Genomic DNA, 21,577 nt, shown 5'->3' with positions numbered 1-21,577 from the left:
GGTGATAGAACAAGGGGGAATGGCTTTCAACTAAGAGAGGGGAGATTTAGAATAGGTATTGGGAAGAAATTCCTCACCCAGAGGGTGGTGAGGCCCTGTCCCAGGCTGCCCAGAGGAGCTGTGGCTGCCCCATCCCTGGCAGTGCTCAAGGCCAGGCTGGATGGGGCTTTCGGCAGCCTGGGCTGGGGGGAGGTGTCCCTGCCCATGGCAGGGGGGTGGAATTTGACAGTCTTTGAGGTCCCTTCCAACCCAACCCATTCTGTAATTTTATGGTATATCTCAAGTTTTGGACAGCACTGGACAGTGACTAAAAAGCAAGCTACCAGATTCACCAAAATGCCCCACTTCTTCTGTTCTTTTGGTAAAGTTACATGGAAAAAAAAAAATCTGGAGCATCCTGCATGTTTAAAATGCACACCTGGAACCCAGAGCAGCTTAAGCTAATTAAAATGATGCTGTCCTTATAGCAATGAGATTTCAATATGCAACAAGCCAACTACGAAGTACTTGAGTATTATTAATACTGCAGACTCTTCCCCGTTATGAATGAAGAGAGCTAGACAAACACTGCCGACATGCTGCCAACACCACAGAGCAAAACAGCTTTTGTCATTAAACAGAAGTCCCTTTTCAATCAAAAAAGTGCAGTTTCTTCTTATGTTCTTCGATCAAGAGTAAAAGTAGCTGGTCTTATATCACCTAAAAAAAAAAGTTCAATGCTGTGGACAATACAAATATAAAACCTACTCTTAACACTGACACAAGAATTCTGACCAATAATTTCATTGCAGAATTAATTTGTGTTCTTTTAATAGAAAATTTGTGTTCTTTTAATAGAACACAAATTACTATTTTTTTATCATTAACTAGAATGTAATACATTTTTACTACTAAAGCAATTAAATGACTACTTAAAAATCTATTTCAAATAAAGCTATAACTGATACCTTTTCCTTGTTAAACCATTTTTCTTCTGAGCCTTAATTTATTGAAAGTTATGTTCCTGGTTAATTTGGGGAAACAAATTCTTATGTAGTTAAAGTGGACAAAAAATCCAGCAAGAAAGCAAGTTGGACAAAAGTTTTAAGGCTAAAACTTGCAATCTGCTAGCAGGTCAAACAGCAGTTGCTGTTTCTTATATTCAAACTGAGCCAAAATACTAGTGTATTGTGCTGTACAAGAATAATGGGAACTGTTTTAGGCTACTACAGAGCATAAGGATTAAAACTGGTAACTCAAGTCACATGCACTACCCACCCATACCATATACTCAGCATCTTCCCAACACAACTCAGTGTGGTACTAACAGAAAGCACAGTCTTAAATGAACCATTCCACCTACAAATGACTCTGCCTGCCCCGTAGCATGTGGGCTAAAACTTCAAACTCAGTGTGAAGCCACTGCTTCAAATCGTGACTGCACCTTCAGTCCGAGCAGTTTCAACACACATCAGGCCACCAGAAGCTTTCTCCCATTCCCTACAGGATCCCTCCCATGTGTAACACTGATGAACATTCCCAGCTACCCGACATCACTCTCTTCCACTAACACACCTCACTTTTCTCAGTTAGAAGAGTCACGTACTGAGGACACGAATTCCCTGCAGTTTAGAAGCCAGCATTTTAAGATGCCACCAAGCTCTGCACTGTTTTTGCAGGAACACCTGTACTCACCACTGGGACACAAGCTTTTCTTTCACCAAGCATGCACATGGAGATGCAGAAGAGCAGAAGTTCTGGAAGCTTCCTATTACTGAAGCACCTAAGAGCATGTCGCAGGTTACCTGGAAGAGCGTGCTTACCAAAACACTTCTGCCAAGTGACTGCACAGAACTGACATCACCCCAAACCTGCCTGATTTTCAAAACACATCTCGTTAGTGCTATCAATAGGCCAGCAAGCTAAGCTTACAAGAGAAATGTGAACTCCATCTTCAGTGCTACAGGTGTGACATTCTTTACATAGTGACTTGACTTTTTTTGGGTTTTCATCACTTCTTGCACCCATCAGCATGTCAGTGGCACAGCTTCAGCTCTCAGTTAGCTCATTTTCTCATTAGCCCGAAGTACCTGTCTTCATATCCATATTCATATCCTTCATGTTCAAACAGGGCTGAATGACAGTTAAAAAATGGTCCAGAAGGGAAATATCAGTAGTCAACACTGAATTAAGTTCTGATCCTAGAAGTTATCTTTTAAAGATGTTCCACTGATTTCAATTAAAAATGCAACAGGTGCATAACTGAGCATACCGAACAGGAAATAACTTTAAAGTGTGCACTTAACACCTTAATTGTTTCTTGAAAAGGCTTTTTAGCTTCAGGGAAGACTGAAATTCAGTGAACATTTAGTCTTGCTCTTTAAAAACCCACAGGGACAGCAGTATTATCACCTGGTATCAAAAATAAATACTCTTGGCATATGAAAACAGCAGCAGACACCAGAACAGGCTCAGCACAGTGCTGGTGCCCACACTTCTGGATCTGAATTCAGTGGGAACAGACCACAGGAAGTTGTCTTTCGCAAGCTTGTCTAGCATAGAGAAGTAGAAATCTAGCTTTACACAGTCAAGCTGAGCTTGCCCTCAGCGACAGTGGTCAATTTAATCACAAAAATAGAATATGACAAGTCAAAGGGCTGCTTACTGTGCTGTGTATTAGAAAACTTCATTGGCCTAAGCTCCCTAAAGGCATTGTACTCCAGCCCTGAAACACAAACTTCTTCCTTGCAGTCTCCCGATTTGGAGTTCCCAAACAGCAAAGGCCACTCTATTTAGGGCTGCTTAAATGGCAATAAGGCTTAGCCTGTAGTCCAACAATAGACTACAGAGCTCAGAAAAGGAAGCCACGAGCAAGAGGCAAAGAGTGAGTACATCTGTTAAACAAGGTTCCCTCTGTGTGTGCGACTGCCACAGCTGAGCTTGCTCACAGCTAAGACATACACACGTGCAAGCAGCCCTCACTCTCGGAGAAAAAGCAGAGCAGCTACCTAAACCCTGGGACATTTTTCAGTGATGCTCCGGTCACTGAACTCACCTTCACACACTGCTTCAGAAAGCATTTCCATACCACAGGTGTAATCTCTTCCTCTGTGCTGCAAAGAATTCACCAGCTACATTCAGGAAAAAGTACCCAACACATCCCTAAGCACCATAAAATAACCTCTATCCACATGACACTCATCTAATACGGAAACAACTGGAGTTAAGGCGAGATTTAAATTTCCTCACTTAAAAAGCAACCTGGAAAGGTCTGCTTTCTCTCTAAGACAATAATTCAGTTTGCCCACTGCAGTCCCACACTTGAACAGATGAGTTTAACACTTATTGTGGGCTGGAAGCCCACACCTCACTGCGAATGCACCATCACCTTTCAGTTGTAAATATGCAGAGCAAAATCCAGAAGCCCATAATGTACTGTAAGTGACAAATGTGCAATTACAAACCTCCCAATGACAAGAGGACACAAAGACCAAACAAGAATTTCATGTTCAGCTGGAATGAAAAATGGAGAGGAACCCATAACCCCAGAAATATGCTTTCATTCGAAGCCTGAAGGACTCTGGGGCATTCACACCACCACCAACTGAACACATTTTTACAAACAATTCTCATTCACAACTTTTATCGTGAGCAAAAATCCATTTTGCCAAAATTCCCCTAAACCACCAGCACAGCCTAGTTCTTGCATGACACTTCAAAAACAGTTTTCAAGGCACCTACCACAGAGCAAAATCCATCCCAGTTTTGCAGGCGTGAGGAACAGGGCACAAAGATGAAACTGTATGCCCACAGTCATCCAGCTCAGCCAACAACAAAGCCAGAGCAGAACTTGTATTTCCTGACTCCCAAATCCACAGCTATCCCAGGAATCTCACTGCATTCTCTCTGGTTTGGTCCAGTATCTCTGATCCACCACATTCTGTACCAAATCTCCCCTATTCAGTTTTCTACCTTACTACAAAAGCCTTAATGATGTTTTGGATTAGTATCATGAAACTGGATTTAGCCCAAACTTTATTTCTAAGTTGCTATTTCCAACCCATTTAAGTTTGCAGTTTGGTTGCACAACATCTCCAGTGTGGCTCAGTGGTATAAACTTTTTTTTTCCAGTCTATTAGACATTTCTTCAGAAGCACCGCTAATGAGCACAACCCCTGAAACACTTAAGCAAGGAATAACTAAACAGAAACAGATCATTTTATATGCAAAAGGCGTCTTCAGAGATGCATTAGCTCCATTTCCTCAGGACATTTTGACAGATCTGAGTCAGCTCCAGCAATCTAGCCTCACTTCTACATAACTAGGTTGGAGTAGGTTACTGGAGGAGATTGCCACATGACCATCCAACAGCGGTGCCCTCAGCTTTTCTTCTCCAAACATCTTACAGACCAGCAACAATAAAGGACTGCTAACAACACACGGATCTCTCTCTTTGGACCATCACTACCATTACAAAGCAGCAAGATATCCTGTAAAAAAAAGTGAAAAGACTTTGGGTTGATTGTTCCTCTACTGGGATGTTAGATTTCCTCCCATCACCTGGGAATCAGCCCCAGCCTCTTCTCTAACCCTTGTCTGATTTAACACAGCTTTAGAAGATACATCCAATGCTGCCTGATGACAGAACAGACGCATCATGCTCAAATTCCTGCAGTAATGTCAAATTACAGGAGAAATGTGCCTTGAAGAAGGCTTGTAATAAAACATAGACAAGCTCTCTCCCAACTTGCAGAAGAGAGACCTTTACATTACTAGGTGGAGTCAGTTCATACAGAGTACAGCCAAGTCCCTGCACTAAATACTGCCTATTTCAAGCATTTGTTTCCTTGAGGGAGTAGACAGAAGCAGAATTTCTTCCTCAGGGAAATACCATAAGACCCAAAGAATACCTCCTTACACTTCTTGCAAGTGCAATGTGCACATTCAGGTATGAAAAGGATGGTGTTAGCACGTCACAGGAGTAGATGTGTCACAGTCACTGCATCACCCAAAGTCACATTTCTGGAGTCCATCCCCAGCTCCAAAAGCAGCTTAGACCATACAGTTGCTTGTGACACTGCCAGCTCCTTCACATTTGTCTTCACTTACCTTCTATCTCATCATATACTTGTGGGTTCTTTAAGCTGCAGTTAAGGCTTTTCCAGTTGAAGACCATCAGTGTGAAAAGATTATGGAACACTGAGTATTGCTTTTATGTCCTCACTTGAATTTGTTAGCTTTCCCTTTCTACATAAAGAGAAATAGAACAGAGTTATTTAAAAGCAACAAGCTTTTTTACCATTTCTATTTGCACTTGCTTTGCAAAAAAATGCACATCAACAAGCCCAAGCATTCAACAGGCTGGAAATACATTATGGGCATTTATGGGCTTTTTACCAGCTATCCAAAGAACTCCAGGTAAGTTACAGACATTATGCACTAAACTCCCTTCTACAGACAAGAAAAAAGCCTCTAACTGCAGATGCTGAGAGCTGCCCTCTGTCAAGACACCAATTCGCATCTAGCAGATGCTCTTTTAGAGACCATTCACTGGCGTAAAGTAATTGCATTTTGCATCCCACCATTTCTTAGCACTTCTGAGCCAGACATTTTTGCTAGTTTTGCTGTAGCATGAGATTCTCTATCAGTTGTAGGAATCCTGAAACATCTCCCCTCACTCCAAAGTCTGATAGCTACTCCTATCAAATGGCAACAAGAATATTGGCTGATTAAAACTTGATAAAGAATCTTCTTCCCTAAACTTCCCCAAGATTGTTTTTGTGGGGGACTTCAACTTGCCAGACATATCCTGAAAGCACAACACAGCCCAGAGAAAACAGTCTAGGAGGTTTCTGGAGAGTGATTAACTATTTCTAGAGAGCGAGATAACTTCCTGATGCAGCTGGATAGCAAGCCTACCTGGGGAGGTGCCCCGCTAGACCCTTTGTTCACAAACAGAGAAGGACTGGTGGGAGATGTGGTCGGGAGCTGTCTTGGGCAGAGTGACCAAGAAATGGTGGAGTTCTCCATTCTTGGGGAAGTCAGGAGGGGGATTGGTAAAACTGCAGTCTTGTATAGGGCCGACTTTGAGCTGTTCAGGACACTGGTTGGCAGAGTCCCTTGGGAGGCGGTTCTGAAGGGCAGAGGAGTCCAGGAAGGCTGGGCACTCTTCAAGAGGGAAATCTTAAAGGCTCAGGAGCGGTCTGTCCCCACGTGCCCACAGACGAGCCAGCAGGGAAGACCGACATGAACAGAGTTGTGGCTTGAGCTTAGGAGAAAAAAGAGGGTTTATAATCTTTGGAAAAGAGGGTGAGCCACTCAGGAGGACTATAAGGATGTTGCGAGGCTATGCAGGGACAAAATTAGAAAGGCCAAAGCTCATCTGGAGCTCAATCTGGCTACTGCCATTAAAGATAACAAAAAATGTTTTGATAAATATATTGACACAAAAAGGAGGACTAAGGAGAATCTCCATCCTTTACTGGATGCAGAGAGAAACAAAGTTACAAGAGATGAGGAAAAGGCGGAGGTGCTTAATGCCTTCTTTGCCTCAATCTTTAGCAGCAAAACCAGTTGCTCTCTGGATACCCAGTGGAAGGGGATGGGGAGCAGAATGTGGCCCTCATAATCCATGAGGAAATGTTTGGCAACCTGCTACAGCACTCAGATGTGCGCAAGTTGATGGGGCCGGATGGGATCCACCCGAAGGTACTGAGAGAACTGGCGGAGGAGCTGGCCAAGCCCCTATCCATCATTTATCAGCAGCCCGGGCTACCAGGGGAGGTCCCAGTCGACTGGCAGCTAGCAAACGCGATGCCCAGCTACAAGAAGGGCTGGAGGGCAGACTCGGGAAACTACAGGCCTGTCATTTTGACCTCAGTGCCAGGGAAGCTCATGGAGCAGATCCTCTTGAGATTCATCACGCGGCACTCGCAGGGTAACCAGGCAATCTTTGTCGATGATCTGGATGAGGGCATTGAGTGCACCCTCAGTAAGTTTGCAGATGACACCAAGTTAGGTGCGTGTGTCGATCTGCTCGAGGGTAGGAAAGCTCTGCAGGAGGATCTGGATAGGCTGCACCAATGGGCTGAGGTCAACTGCATGAAGTTCAACAAGGCCAAGTGCCGGGTCCTGCACCTGGGGCGCAATAACCCCAAGCAGAGCTACAGGTTGGGAGATGAGTGGTTGGAGAGCTGCCAGGCAGAGAAGGACCTGGGAGTGATGGTGGACAGTCGGCTGAATATGAGCCAGCAGTGTGCTCAGGTGGCCAAGAAGGCCAACGGCATCCTGGCTTGTATCAGAAACAGCGTGACCAGCAGGGCTAGAGAGGTGATTGTCCCCCTGTACTCGGCTCTGGTGAGGCCGCACCTCGAGTACTGTGTTCAGTTTTGGGCCCCTCGCTACAAGAAGGACATCGAGGTGCTCAAGAGAGTCCAAAGAAGAGCGACGAAGCTGGTGAGGGGTCTGGAGAACAAGTCCTACGAGGAGCGGCTGAGGGAGCTGGGCTTGTTCAGCCTGGAGAAGAGGAGGCTCAGGGACGACCTTATCGCTCTCTACAGATACCTTAAAGGAGGCTGTAGTGAGGTGGGGGTTGGCCTGTTCTCCCACGTGCCTGGTGACAGGACGAGGGGGAATGGGCTAAAGTTGGGCCAGGGGAGATTTAGGTTGGATATTAGGAAGAACTTCTTTACTGATAGGCTTGTTAGACATTGGAATGGGCTGCCCAGGGAGGTGGTGGAGTCACCATCCCTGGAAGTCTTTAAAAGACGTTTAGATGTAGAGCTTAGGGATATGGTTTAGTGGGGACTGTTAGCGTTAGGTCAGAGGTTGGACTTGGTGATCTTGAGGTCTCTTCCAACCTAGACAGCTCTGTGATTCTGTGAAACATTTTCTTCAAATTATTCCTCAGGATATTATCTTGAGGATTATCTAGAATGTGACTCTTCAAATAGTTAAGTGCTTAGTTGCAAAAGTAATTGCAGGTATATAGCCCTGACAGTCTATGACCACTGACAGAATTACAGCTTGATTAATAACTAATCTTGGTTTATTAGGAACTGACCAATTTCATAAGCATATAATAAGTACAGAAATCTGCTCCCCAAAATATTTATGGCTCATGACTCCTCCTAAAGTGCAGGGTGATTCTGAATTACTTTTCCATCCATTTTTGTTCATAAAACTCCAACTTGACTTGAGATACATCAACGCCCTTCCTCAGAAAGGACCTTAAGGTACTTTCTGAAAATCACTTTTAAAAAAATACACACCATTATGAACACAGAAAGCAAAGTTAAAGTCAATATATATACGTATATTTTTTAAAGGAGTCAGACTGGCAAACTGCTTGTAGTGACCTAATAATTATGAGATTAAGAACGCACGCTTTTCTCAGATTGTGTTACAGCATAAAGCTCTTCTATCCTTTTTCACCCTGAAGTTTTATTCCAGATAATTGATTTTACATATATAAATACCTTCCCCTACAAGTACCTCCTATATTTCTATTTCAAAGTATTATAGGTTACTGTGCAAGGACACCACATGACAGTATTAGTCACTAGGGTGGAACCCAGGATAGCTTTGCTGTATTAGATAAGGAAACACATATCCTTTAAAAACTACTTCACAGGGCATTTACAAACTAAGAACCTCATTTTATTCTAGAGCCCCGAGCCGATGAAGCAAATCAAATTCAACATAAAAGCACATCTCGATGTCTACAATAAGCACAGCACTTACGCTTGACGCAGCACAACTGGCAACACACAGACTCTCAGAAACCCAACCTCCAAAGCTCAGGGAATAAATCTCACCAGTCATGACTTCATCTGCAGCTACCCTAGAGATGACAAACTGTACAAGCACAAATACAAACATTAGGAAAGGGCTTAAGTCAACTCTTTCACATGATCTAGTAGATAGCCATGATGAACATTGACCTCCAGCAACACAGACCAGACTAACTGGGAGCTCACGACTAGCAGAATCATTTACTCTATTACTAGTTTCCATAATATCAACCACCATTGGCTAAGTAGCCTAAGTAATCCTTGAGAGTAGCTTAGTACATACACATAAGACCATCTTCCAGCTGAAAAATGGACTGCTTCTTGAACAGGACTCCTGCTCTGTGATTTGCCCAGGTGAAATGTTACACCTGTCAGTGTTTCTGACACAATGCAGCTCAGAGAATTACAGGCTAAGAACTTCCATTTGAACTCTGTTGGTTAGATGAAAACTGTGATGTTGCTCAAGCAACATGGTATTTGAACTTACCTTCTCTCCCTCTTAGAGAATACTGAAACTTAAGTCAAAGGAATGATATGCTGTTCCTTCCTTGATATCCTTCAGGGTTTCAAGTAAGCACGCTGCAAGCTTAAAGGAAGCTGGAAAGAGCTTTTAGCCTTTTGAATACAAAACACAACTAAGTCTGGATGTAGAAGCTGTTCTTTAAAAATTCTCAAGTACAGGAAAGAGTATTTCTTAACATTTAAGAGAATGCTTTGCTCATGCAAGCAAAGATTTGGAATAACTCTGATCGTTTAAGAGATTAAGAGTGAAAAACAGCATTGCTCAGATTCTTCTAGAAGATCTCAATCAAGACTACACTGGCTGCAAAAGGTCGTCAGGGACACAGAAACCGAGCTTATTGAAACCAAGTCATAAGGTCAATGCATTTAGCAATGCACTAGCATACCAGAGAGGATTACCCACCTAGGCAGTTAACACAGAAAAACTGTGAGCTCAGGCTTGTATCGACCAGCTGCAATCCCAGTGATTGATCGCAGAGCAGTACACACTACAAGATCATTAGCAATGCCTTCCTTGTTATCAGAGCAAGCAGACATCGCAGGGAGGACAGCTCAACCTATGAGACCTACTTTTTCAAACAAGAAGAATATTTATAGTTTGTAAACAACCCTTTTCCTCTAATCAACAATTTTCAGAAACATCTTCCAGAATTTTTCAGTTACAGCTCCGCTAGACCTCCTTCACACCATCATTGATTTGCGTTACAGCGATCAATTTTAATAGACGGTAATGCCTTTCGATAAAGATCCTTTAGGGAAAGATGCCGTAGCTTCAGCCCTGGAATTTATGGCAGAAGAGACTGACACTGATCTTGTTAGAAACATAATGCCAGAAGAGTCTGGACAGAAGCTCCTGTCTAATAAGTACAGCTAAATTTCTCACAAATCAGTTTATCAGAACATTCAAAGAACGGGAACAAGGTGATGACAAAGGCTCATGATATAGTGACTGGCTATTTTCAAGAATATTTATGTGTCTTTAATTATCAATCCCTAAAGTTTGTGGGAGCAACACAACACAGTAAACGTATAGAATTAAAACCAGGAGTACGAGTAAGATGACACCTGCTGCAGCATTATAGCACTTGTGCCACCAGCAAAACAGCTCTGGCTGCCCGTGTGACAGCATTAGATGGGATTGTCTCCTGGAATGGTCCAGAAACCTAACTCCTGTTCTGCACGTGAACAAAGCAGATGGAGCAATTCTGCATGTTTTTTTTTTTTGTTTTTTTTTATATAATTTTTAATCATTAAGATTTTTGCTAGCCATCAACATAAACTAAAAAAATTAATCTCCCAGCTAAATAGCTGGGCAATATACTCTCTAAAATATTCTAAAAATTGAAGTTCAATTCATTAAAGATAAACTAATATTTATTCCTTAATCATTCATATATCTTATACCTAAGACTTCTTTGTTTTCACTTCAAAGTTCCAGATAATTTCATTTCAGCTTTCGTGTAACTTATCTTGAGTCTTTGCTCTTAGTCTAAACAACTTCTTTCCAGATTCCTTTCTTCCACAGTACACTCACAGGAAAAACGAGTATCAAGGTTGCAAGCCAGACCCAGCAGATTACAGGAGAAAGATGACTTTCAGTTTTGTTTGAGACCAAATCCTCGAGCCAACAAAAACAAAGTTGAAAGACTATGTTTTCCTTCCCCCATCCTGAGAATTAAGATTTTGCCTAAAAGGTTTAAGTCACCCAATTGCAAGGGTGTCCTAAAGTCCCACCATCACTTGCAAAGTACACCTCTGTGTAGAGAAAACTGAAGTCATTAGGCAGCAGCACCACTGCTGTTGTGCAGAGCACAGATACTCACCTAACACCGTACTGCACAAGGCCTGGCATACATCAGCCCAGCTCTACTGAGCAGCTACCACACACACCTTCTCAGCCCTGTTCCCTTCCCTGTGGCAGCACTGTGCAAGTAGCTCTGGTCTGTAGGGAGAAAAGAGAGGACACAGACGAAAATGTTTCCCCTCCTGAAAAAAACGTCATCGCAACTCAGAGATGCCAGATCTGCAGGGTCAGCCCTAGGAAGGGAGCTGCTGCAGGAGTGCCAGCACTAGGACAGAAAGTCCCACAATCCACGGATGACCAGGGCAGGAAGGAGAGGAAGAAGTCTGGCTGACTGCAGAACCGCCTCTTCTTCGTTTTCCTTAATGCCCTTTGTCACAAGTTGGAGCAAGATTCCTCCCCAGTAAACTCCCACAAAAGCCTCTTGACCACTTAGCAGTTTCTGAGATGCTGATGCTTTTTGTTAGCACAGTTACATCACCAGTCACAACGGAGCTGTTCTGTAACCTGACAATACTTGTCATTTAGGAATATCCACCTCAAAGTACTTATACTTGACATCAATACATTTTTACTGAGTCCTGGACAACAGCTACAGCAGTCGTACAGCCAAGAGCCGAAGTCCACCTACGTAGCTCTGCTCTGATAAGACAATAATCATAAGAATTCTGCTAAACTTCATTTTTTTAAATCCTGTCTTGACTTTTTAAATAATGTGAAGAATAAAAACACTTGACAAAGTGATGACTCATTTCCACCCATTATAATTTCTTTTACTTCTTTAAAAAAAAAAAATCCTCACTTCCCCTTAACGTGGCAGATTTTGGGCTATCAAATATCAGAAAGACAGCCTTTAAATTATATTAAATACTTCCATAGCAGCGTTAACTGTTTTACTCCTACTGAGCTAGCAGAACAGAGGCTGCTAGAAGTTAAAAGCTACAAAAATAAAGTATTCCTGCAACACACACACACGGTACATTAAATGCAGAAGATGCGATCCTCTTGTAAATATGAAAGGAGAAGAGTTAAGTTGAAAAGAGGTAGAAATAAGCGATTAGCATAAAGAGATGCAGAGAGCTACCACGGAGCGAAGACGACTGCGGCTCTCCAGCGCACAACGCCTCGAGATAACACTGCGAATACAAAACGAGGAGGGGGAGAGGAAGCCACGCACCCGACCCCCAGCCCCAAAAACAAAACCTGGCGGCTCCCCGGCGGGGATCTGTGCGCTGGGGGAAGGAAGAGCGCTGTTACTCGCCGGGATCCGGGAGCTGCCCAGGCGGGCACAGCCCCGGGGCCCAGCACACGGAACCCACCCCCCACCCCCCCAGACTCCCCCCTTAGACCCCCCTCAGGCCCCCGGGGCCTCCCCTCGGCTGCTGAATCACAGCGGGGCCGCCGGGCCCACCCCCCCCCCAAGGCCCATAAGGACACTGGATCCCCTTCCCGGGGCTTTACCCGTTACCTCGCGGCCCACAGCCGGCACCCGCGGCCGCTCCCCGCCGCCCTGTGCCTCTAGGCCAGCCGCGCCCCGCCGCCGCCGCCAGCCCCACCGCCGGGCGCCGCCATCTTGTCCGCCTCCTCCTCCTCCTCCTCCTCGCCCCGGCGACGTGCTGACGTCACGCCGCACGCTCACCTGCCCCCTCCCTCCCTCCCAACTCACCGCCCAATCGGGTGGGGCTAGCCGGTGACGTCATGGGCGGGGAGGGAGAGGGAGGGAGGAGGCAAAATGGCGGCGGGGGGGGAAAGGGGTGGGAGGTCCCCAGGAGGATGGGGGGCGGGGGGTTGTGGCTGGAGGCACGGTGAAAGGCACATGTAACAAAAAGCACACGTAACAAAAAGCACATCCACCGCGAGTTTAATAAAGGAATGTGTAAACGCAAACTGCTCCCGCTGCCCCCTGCTTGCCCTGAAATGAGGAAGTTTGGTGACACAAGGGGGCACCTCCAAGCACCCCGATCCGCTGAGGCGCCTGCTGACCGAAAGGGTGGCAGCAAGCGGGGCGTCGGGCAGAGCTGTGCAAAGATGAGCTGATGTCAGATGTGAGCCCCTCCGGTGCATGGTGGACGTGGAGGAGCACGCAGAGGGCGTGCTCGGTGCTTGTGAGCTGTTCAGTGCCTCAGCACCCTCTGAAATCCTTCACTCAGAGGTGGTGAGGCCCTGTCCCAGGCTGCCCGAAGAAGCTGTGGCTGCCCCATCCCTGACAGTGCCCAAGGCCAGGCTGGATGGGGCTTTGGGCAGCCTGGGCTGGGGGGAGGTGTCCCTGCCCATGGCAGGGGGGTTGGAAGTAAACAATCTTTAATGTCCCTTGCAACCCAAACCATCCTGTGATTCTATGATTTTCCCACATAAGAGACTAAAGTATAAATTATGCATGTTACAGTCACAGTTAACACTCTTGCAGGCTGACTCCAAAGGGATGCACATGAAAACAAACCCATGCATCCTGCCTATCAAGCTACCAGAATACCCTTCCCGTGTCCCTCCAGCACAGTGTGGTCATCCTACTCCACTCTTACCCTCAGGACTAGGATATAAAGGCTGCCTTTTGTTTCTCACCAGCAGCACGGGCATGGCCTGCCAAAAAGATTCCTGTCCCTGACCTCTAGGTATTGCCCAGCAAGCCACATTTGCTCAAAAATAAAGAAAACAGTTAGCCTGTGCCTCTCGTATGCCTAAATTAACACCATTGTATTATAGCATATCCATTCCTGTTTTATAGCATATCCATTCCATGTAAAATAAAAATGCATATTTAGGACTTCTGTTAGATTTATCAGAACTTTAAGGATGTACTTAATCTATATCAGGAAACAGATTGTCCTTTCCACTTCTTAGAAGACAAACACTGTCAAGGTCCTCCAGCTTAGTCTAGCAATAGAATCAAAAGCCAAAAGTGAAGAAAAACACACACAAAGATACTGGATTGTTGGATAAAGTGCAACAGCTATCTTTATTTACAGGATCCCAAAGGACAAATATATATGAGACTGTAAATATCTGACCACCTTCTCTTTCAATACATGCGTAATTTGTCTTTGAGCTCTAGTCTTGAACAGATGGATGGAGATGCCACTGAAGTTAGACAATTTACAACACAAATTCCTGCTTTTCTTCTCATCTCGGTGACTGTCTCATCTTGGTGTTGTGAGAAACACTCCGTAGCCAATAACTTAGGCTCAGGCGAGGATCTCAGTGAAGTAGTAATTTATTCGCGATTGCAATGGCGGGCGCCCCACAAGCAGGAGAGAGCGCATCTACTAGTTCCAAAACACAGTTTATATACCTTTTGATGGCAGGACCCTCCCCTGTTTCCCCACTGAGTGGGTAATCCAGGTTCACAATCTATCTGATGCTTCACAAACAATGCATGGCCTTCAGTTGCCGGCCTGTTAAATTTCAAATTTCTTTTGACATTTGTACTGTTTGAAGTGGTAATGTTTCTTCACTTATCTGACTTGACTTGACACCGTGATTTTCACCTAATTGTCCTAAGGAGACTGGTTGTCTGCATTTTACTAGGTCGCCTGCTAAACTTTCTTATCACTGTAAGCATATCTCAGTACCACATTCCCTCCTTCTAAACAATGTAACTCTGCAAAAACAACATTTCTATTCCCACAATTCCCCCCTTTTCTTTTTTTATAAACTGTTGATTTTTGCAAAACCTTTCTCTAAGGTGCAATTTGATAGACTTCTTCTTCTTTGCTTTCTTTGCTTTCCATCTCCTCATTATCACCTTATCTGAGTAAGGTGGTGGCTCCATGGTCATTTGTTTCAATAGTGCGGTTTCAGTTAACCACTGTACTGGTCCTCTTACACAGAGGATAATGCAGCAACCAATGGCTGTCAAAACTCCTACAACTACGATCAATGTTGCAAATATGCCTATTTTTTTTTATTTTATTTTATTTTTTTTTTTTCTGCCAATTCACTGGCAAGGGTGGTAAGCCCTTACAATGCTCTTGTTACCGAGCCATCTGGGACACTATTGTTGGGTATAAGAGTGCAACAATGGTTGCTCAGTATTACACACACAAACACACCTCCTTCCTCTGCGAGCATCATATCTAATGCTATCCTGTTTTCCCAAGCCATTTTGCTGATGGCATCTAGTTGTTCAGAGATTCCTCTCATCGCATCCTTGGTATAATTGATGAATCTCTGCTGATTATAATAGAAATAATTAATTAAATCCACATTTTTATTGATTGTTACCCACCAGAACAGTGACTCAAACCCTGCAGCAATTTGATTTCTGGCTTTATGTTCATCTGCAACTCCTCTAGGTACCCCAATAGAATCTATGTATACTCTATCATCAAATGATATTCCTAAGCCTCTTTTACTTCCTCTGGGTATTTGTGATGTTTCTCTTTCAAATGCCAGGGTGAAGGGTATAGCTAATTGAACAAGTGCACAAGTGCCTTCCCAATTAGATGGTAGGGTGGACCGTAAGATCTTCCCTCCACCGTACCACCAGAGATCTGCCCTGGGGATCTCTAGTCTTGAGCAGTTTCCCATCAAGTCCTTGGTAGCACAAGGCAAATTCTCGTAGATGCCAGGTAGCACTCACACCCTGCCGTGAGAGGCAAGCTGTATGGTTACCTATAGCTGTAGAGAATGCAGGGGGAACCGTGATACTGTTATCATGCAAGGAACAGCAAAGAGAGACTTACAGGCCTCATTTCCCCAGGCAGTCTTTTCTTGGTACAATGCAATCATACATCGCATCCCTTGGGAGTCTTTGGTCCACCCCCATGGGAAAGGCACTATCTGGGCAATCGGTCATCCCGAGGCACAAGCATAGCAGTAGCTACGGTTGAGACTCTGGACGGTATATTTGACCCATTCTATCCAGGCATTCACATCCCCATACCTTGTTTGAACTGACACATTTCAGAGGGCTTCCTGTTTTCTCTCCTGTTTTCTCCTTGAGTTTCTCCCTTTCTCTGATGGCAATAGAGGATTGTTTCCATACAGCTATTCTCAATCTGGCTGTTGGGTCTCTCCCAGTTATTTGTTCTCTCTGCTCAATTGTCGTTGGGCATTTAGATCTCCACAAGCTAACACCTCACAAACATCAAACGTGACAGAATGTGGTACATAACCCTCTGTCACAGTCACCCATATTTTGATGGGGTATCCCGTTTTTGCTATTATCTGGTCATGCCTTTTGCAAGTTGCCAATTGACCAAGGCCTTCTCTGAGGCCTAGAATCACTAAAAACAAAATTAGTAATCAATTTTTCCCTGTCATTATTTTTAAACCTTAGGTTTCCAAATAATTATCGATACAAAAAAATAAGATGTACACTACTACTATAACAACCCCCCCCTTGGGAGCACTGCATTTTGCTATAGGTCTGTTCTTTCTTTCAATCACAAGTCGCAGTCGTTAGTTACCTGTGAAAATAAAGGTTAGTTTACAATTGTAAGCTCTTATCCTGCTCAGAGTCCACTATGAGATTTTTCTATTCAATTTCAACTTCCAACAAGTCTTTTGTAGGAACAGCTTCCCAGGTACTAGCGTCGACGGATGCCTTCACTCGAGTATAGTGAGTCCAACCTTTTTCCGCAGTTCTTATGGCTGTTTCAGTGGTTAGTAATTGTCCTTCCCATTCAGGCCGGAGTTGACTCTTTCCAGGTCCAAATCAGGACCCGGTTTCCTGGGTGATGGTGGTGAATGGGGAATTCCAAAGGTGGGGTTTGAGCCAACAACCCACAGGTCCTGAGAAATGACAAAGAAGAGGACAAACCCAGAATACAGTTCTTAAGAAAACTCTCTTGTTTTGAATTGTGGTATCTCATCCCTTCTGCCCAGATAGGGCAATCTGAACAGCATCTCATATGGTGAAATTCCTATATCCTTTCTTGGTGCTGTTTAAACCTGTTGGAGTAAGCATTTTACCCAAGGAAGTTGGGTTTCTAACACTAGTTTAGTTAATTGCTTCTTTAATGTCTGATTCATTCCCTCCACCTTCCCAGAAGAGGAGGGGTACCAGGGGCTGTGAAAATCCCACTCAATCTCTAAGGCCTGCTTTAACCCTTGCAGTAAAGCTTTACACCCATCCAGTCACGTGGTCAATTAGGACAAACAAGTAACTCAGTAAAGTTTACCTGTATACTTTGGAAAGGTCAAACCCCTGGCTCCCGTCCCCCTCTAGATGGGTTACAGAAGACCTTTTTATTTACCTTTTGACATATGGTACATCCTCTACATATGTGCTTCCCTAAAGTGTATATTCCTACACAGACATACTTTCTTATCACATATTGCTTGCACCTCCCAATGACTCTTCTGATGTAAAACAGTTAATATTTGCCTCATTATCACTTTATTCAGCATTTCTCTCCCATTAGGGAGTATCCATTTTCCTTCAGACTTCATGGCTCCTGATTTCTTAAAAAAAATCTTTCTTTTAAAACTTTTTAGTTCTTTCTTAATTTTCAACAATTCTTTGAATCCTCTCTGCATTTATTCTTTGTTTTCCTTCAGACATTAGATGCCTTAAATACCTGACTTCTCTTTCTCCATATTGTAATTTATTTATTTTTTTTTTAATACTCCCAAGCCCTGCTTTCCCAGAAAGTTGAATAGCTTGTTAGTAGCTTTCTTCACAACTCTTTTCTCCTGTCCTGACAATAGAAAACGATCCATATATTTGTTAACATTAATACCCCCTTGGGAGGTTGTAATTGCTCCAAAATCTTTTTTAGAACTTAACCAAATAGATAGGTGGCCCAGTAAACCCTTGGGGTAAAATTGTCCACCTATATTGTTGCTTCCGCCCCCATTTCAGGGTCTTTCCAGTCAGAGGTGAATATACATGTATGTTTGCTCTCAGGGCCTGAGAGCACTCCATTAATAACACTGTTATTCCAGTCTAACAATTTACTATTTGAATGCCCAATTTAATCATCAAATCCCTTCTCAACAAGTTAGTCCCTGCCTTGGGTACATACAATAATTACCCAGTGATCATTTTATCCCCTGGTCTCAGCTTGGTATCCCCCAAAAGTGGCACTGTTATTCCAGTCCCTTCTACCCCCATCACTTTTTAGGGTTTCATTAGTTAATTTAATCCCTGATACTTTACAAGTCAGTAATGACCTAGCTGCTCCCCAGTGTATTGGGTTTGATGGCAAGGTTCGGGGGCTGTGAGTGGGGGGGGGTAGGAAACTGCAGTGGCAGCCCCTGTGAGGAAAAAAAAAAAAAACAGAAGCCTCCCCGTGGCACATAAGGGACAATTTCATCTGGCCCTAAAGGGGCCCACTGCTGCCCAGAGCCAAACCATGAGCAATACAGGCCGTGCCTCTGTGAGAGCACATCCACAAAAACAAACAAACAAACAAACAAACAAAAACCTGCTGCTCAACAGCAGTTGGGAGAGCGAGAAACCCCCCCCGCAGGCACCAAAGTCAGTGCAGAAGGAGGGGGAGGAGGCGCTCCAGGCGCTGGAGCCGAAGGCCGCAGGAAGCCCCCCTGCGGCCGCTGGAGAGGCTCCTGGTGGAGCAGGCTGTTCCCCCCTCCCCGATGCTTGGGAAACTGACCAAACACCACAGCAAATATGCAAATATACCAAAACTTCTAGACTGTTACTTAGATAATGCCTACATCCCCTTTCCCTGCTCATTCAACTTCAAACAGCTCTGTTAAATACTACATGCCACACCTTTAACCCCTTCAGCAACCCTTTTAACACTTCCTTTATCTTTCTCCAGCCTGTACTTTAATACCAGCACCAAAGTCTCAGTCAGGGTCCAACTTAATTCCATACTTTTTCCCTCCAAGATAAACAACATATCAATATAGCATATTTCATCCCATTTTCCTTCTTTCTTCCTTCTTCCACTCCAGATATTCCTATTCGAAGTGGCCAGCCTGGCCACACTTAAAACATCTTATCTGCCTGTCCCTGCTAGGCCTCTCGCAGGAGGGTCCCCCAGTGACTGTTCACTACATCCCCCCCACCTTCTGAATCATTTTCTGTGTATTTTGCCAGGCTTTAATCACACCATGAACTTTCAAGAGCCCTTGGGATACTGGGTCCTCAGGTCTCATCCCCAAGTACTTTCTCATTCTGACCCCAAGTCTCTCATATGATTTCTGTGTTGCACACTATTATTATTCCAGCCAGGATTGGCAAGTGGGTATTTCTGCCCTGCCGGTATTACCCCTGGTCCTGGAGGATGAGCTCTTTCCCATTCTTGTATAGCAGCTCTCCTCCTGATCATTCCCATTTCTTTCCCTGTAAACAACATACTTATAGACATAATTCCCTCCCCCAAGAGTATAAATCAGGTCGTAGGAACTGGTCTAATTGTTCAACTAGGCTGTCGGGGTCCTCAAATAAAGACTTCCTCTCCTTCTTAAAAGTCCTAACCTCTCTGCTGGTAAGGAGTGGGGGGTAGTTCACCTAAGAGGATACACAGTTAGTGTTAGTACTGTTAGTATCAGGGAAGGCAAAATTCTCAATATCTCTTCTACCTTGTTCTAATTCTTGCCAGAACCTAGAGTACGATCCTTCTTTAGGGACAGTGTTAATTACAGTCCCTGTCTCCCTTCCTGGAGTGACTGCTGCTGTCACCAGTTCAATATTAAGATTATAGGGAGCATAACTTGGCTCCTTCTCTGAAAAAGGAATCTTCTTGTTTACACATAAATTTAAAGCCTGAATTTTCATCAGACCCGTATTTTGGCCAAAATACTGCTGTTTCCTTAATTGGTTCTTTTGTCCAGACTGATACACAATATTTAACCTTTTTTTTTTTTAATTATTTTTCTTTTACAATCCCTCTAATTTTGGGATTATGTTTCCAATCTCTTATAATTCTTCAGGAAGAACTATTAGTAGGCACTCCCCCAGGGATATCTCCCTGTCCCCTGGAACTCATATCTTCCCATTTTTCCTAACCCTCGCCCGTATGTGCTACAGAAATTTCCCTTCTGCAGTGTACCACACACCAACGTACTGAAAAATGGGGGTGTACCGCCAAGCACTTCCCTGTGCCAGCGTTACCGCACACCTATGAGTTTACCAGATTCCCTGGAACTCGTACTTCCCATCTTTCCTAACCCTCGCCAGTATGTGCTACAGAAATTTCCCTTCTGCAGTGTACCACACACCAACGTACTGAAAGATGGGGGTGTACCGCCAAGCACTTCCCCGTGCCAGCGTTACCGCACACCTGAGTTTACCAGATTCCCTGGTGTACTTCCAAGCACTTCCCCGTGCAAGGATTACCGTACACCAGATTCCCCTGGTGTAGTGCCAGCACTTCCCCATGCAAGGGCTTACCATACACCAGATACCCGACCCCCAAGGCAATACTTAATATTTCTTACCTTGGTCTGTGCACAGAGTTACCGGATCGATTCTTAAAAACCCGGAGTGCCTACCTTCTTCCTTTCCCCACTACTTCACGGATCCTGCCTCTTTAACCAGTCTCGGGCCCTCTGTCAGCTTTCCGCAGAACCGCCACCGTCGATGCACAGGACCGCTGAAATCAGCGGGGCATGCCTTCCTGCTGCTGCGGCGGTGGGGCTCCCCAGTAGGTGACTGGATCCCGGACGAGCCCCCAGATTGTGAGAAACACTCCGTAGCCAATAACTTAGGCTCAGGCGAGGATCTCAGTGAAGTAGTAATTTATTCGCGATTGCAATGGCGGGCGCCCCACAAGCAGGAGAGAGCGCATCTACTAGTTCCAAAACACAGTTTATATACCTTTTGATGGCAGGACCCTCCCCTGTTTCCCCACTGAGTGGGTAATCCAGGTTCACAATCTATCTGATGCTTCACAAACAATGCATGGCCTTCAGTTGCCGGCCTGTTAAATTTCAAATTTCTTTTGACATTTGTACTGTTTGAAGTGGTAATGTTTCTTCACTTATCTGACTTGACTTGACACCGTGATTTTCACCTAATTGTCCTAAGGAGACTGGTTGTCTGCATTTTACTAGGTCGCCTGCTAAACTTTCTTATCACTGTAAGCATATCTCAGTACCACATTCCCTCCTTCTAAACAATGTAACTCTGCAAAAACAACATTTCTATTCCCACAGTGTTAAGGCATTTGAAGTCTACAGCATGAAAGCATGTTTTGGTATGCCCACCTGTAAAAACAGGAGATTGATGACCTATTTTCCAGGATGGTTAAAGTATCTTCAAATCTGAAGTGAGCACTGATGTGCACTTGTTAGCTAGGAAATGACAGGTTGACATGGAAAAAGCTGCTCACTTCACGCTCCCACAGCCACATGGATGTCGCTTGGGGTGATGTGCAGAACACGGTGCTCTGCAGATATGCCCACGGGCAGCGCAATGTGCCAGCCCACGTGGCAGGTGCTGCATCCCCACTATGTGGCATGTGTTGTTCCTTGCTCTGGTGAAAAAACAGGGATGTAGGGGAGTCAAAGCACAGCTGCTGTTGTGAGGCAGACTGCAGACTGACCCGACAGGACCCAAGCAGCTGAGGGA

At 44.5% G+C, this 21,577-nt stretch overlaps 1 protein-coding gene and 1 long non-coding RNA gene across 12 annotated transcripts in view; both read right to left on the bottom strand.

The window, feature by feature from the left end:
- The window catches only part of UBAP1 (ubiquitin associated protein 1), a 34,202-nt gene extending 21,491 nt beyond the window's left edge, over nucleotides 1–12,711 (bottom strand). For 2 of the 11 annotated variants that reach the window (XM_068667249.1, XM_068667260.1), the window contains exon 1: nucleotides 12,556–12,707. The gene's annotated coding sequence lies outside the window, so the exon portion shown is untranslated. Of the gene's footprint in view, nucleotides 1–5,088; nucleotides 5,227–8,721; nucleotides 8,836–9,696; nucleotides 9,860–11,116; nucleotides 11,236–12,555 lie in introns of those variants that run through there. The other 9 variants (XM_068667250.1, XM_068667255.1, XM_068667251.1 and 6 more) reach the window with 9 other exon arrangements.
- A 1,578-nt stretch (nucleotides 12,712–14,289) lies between these two features.
- Nucleotides 14,290–21,169, bottom strand: LOC137848304 (uncharacterized). Its single transcript, XR_011091266.1, has 2 exons — nucleotides 20,446–21,169; nucleotides 14,290–16,827 (listed from the first exon to the last, which is right to left on the bottom strand). It is a non-coding gene; the product is annotated as an uncharacterized lncRNA (long non-coding RNA).
- Between the last annotated feature and the right edge of the window lie 408 nt (nucleotides 21,170–21,577).

This window comes from Anas acuta, chromosome Z, assembly GCF_963932015.1.
Source record: "Anas acuta chromosome Z, bAnaAcu1.1, whole genome shotgun sequence".
In the NCBI taxonomy this organism is placed as follows: Eukaryota; Metazoa; Chordata; class Aves; order Anseriformes; family Anatidae; genus Anas; species Anas acuta.
Note: the sequence above shows the minus strand (reverse complement) of the source record. Positions and strands in the feature narration are given on the sequence as shown.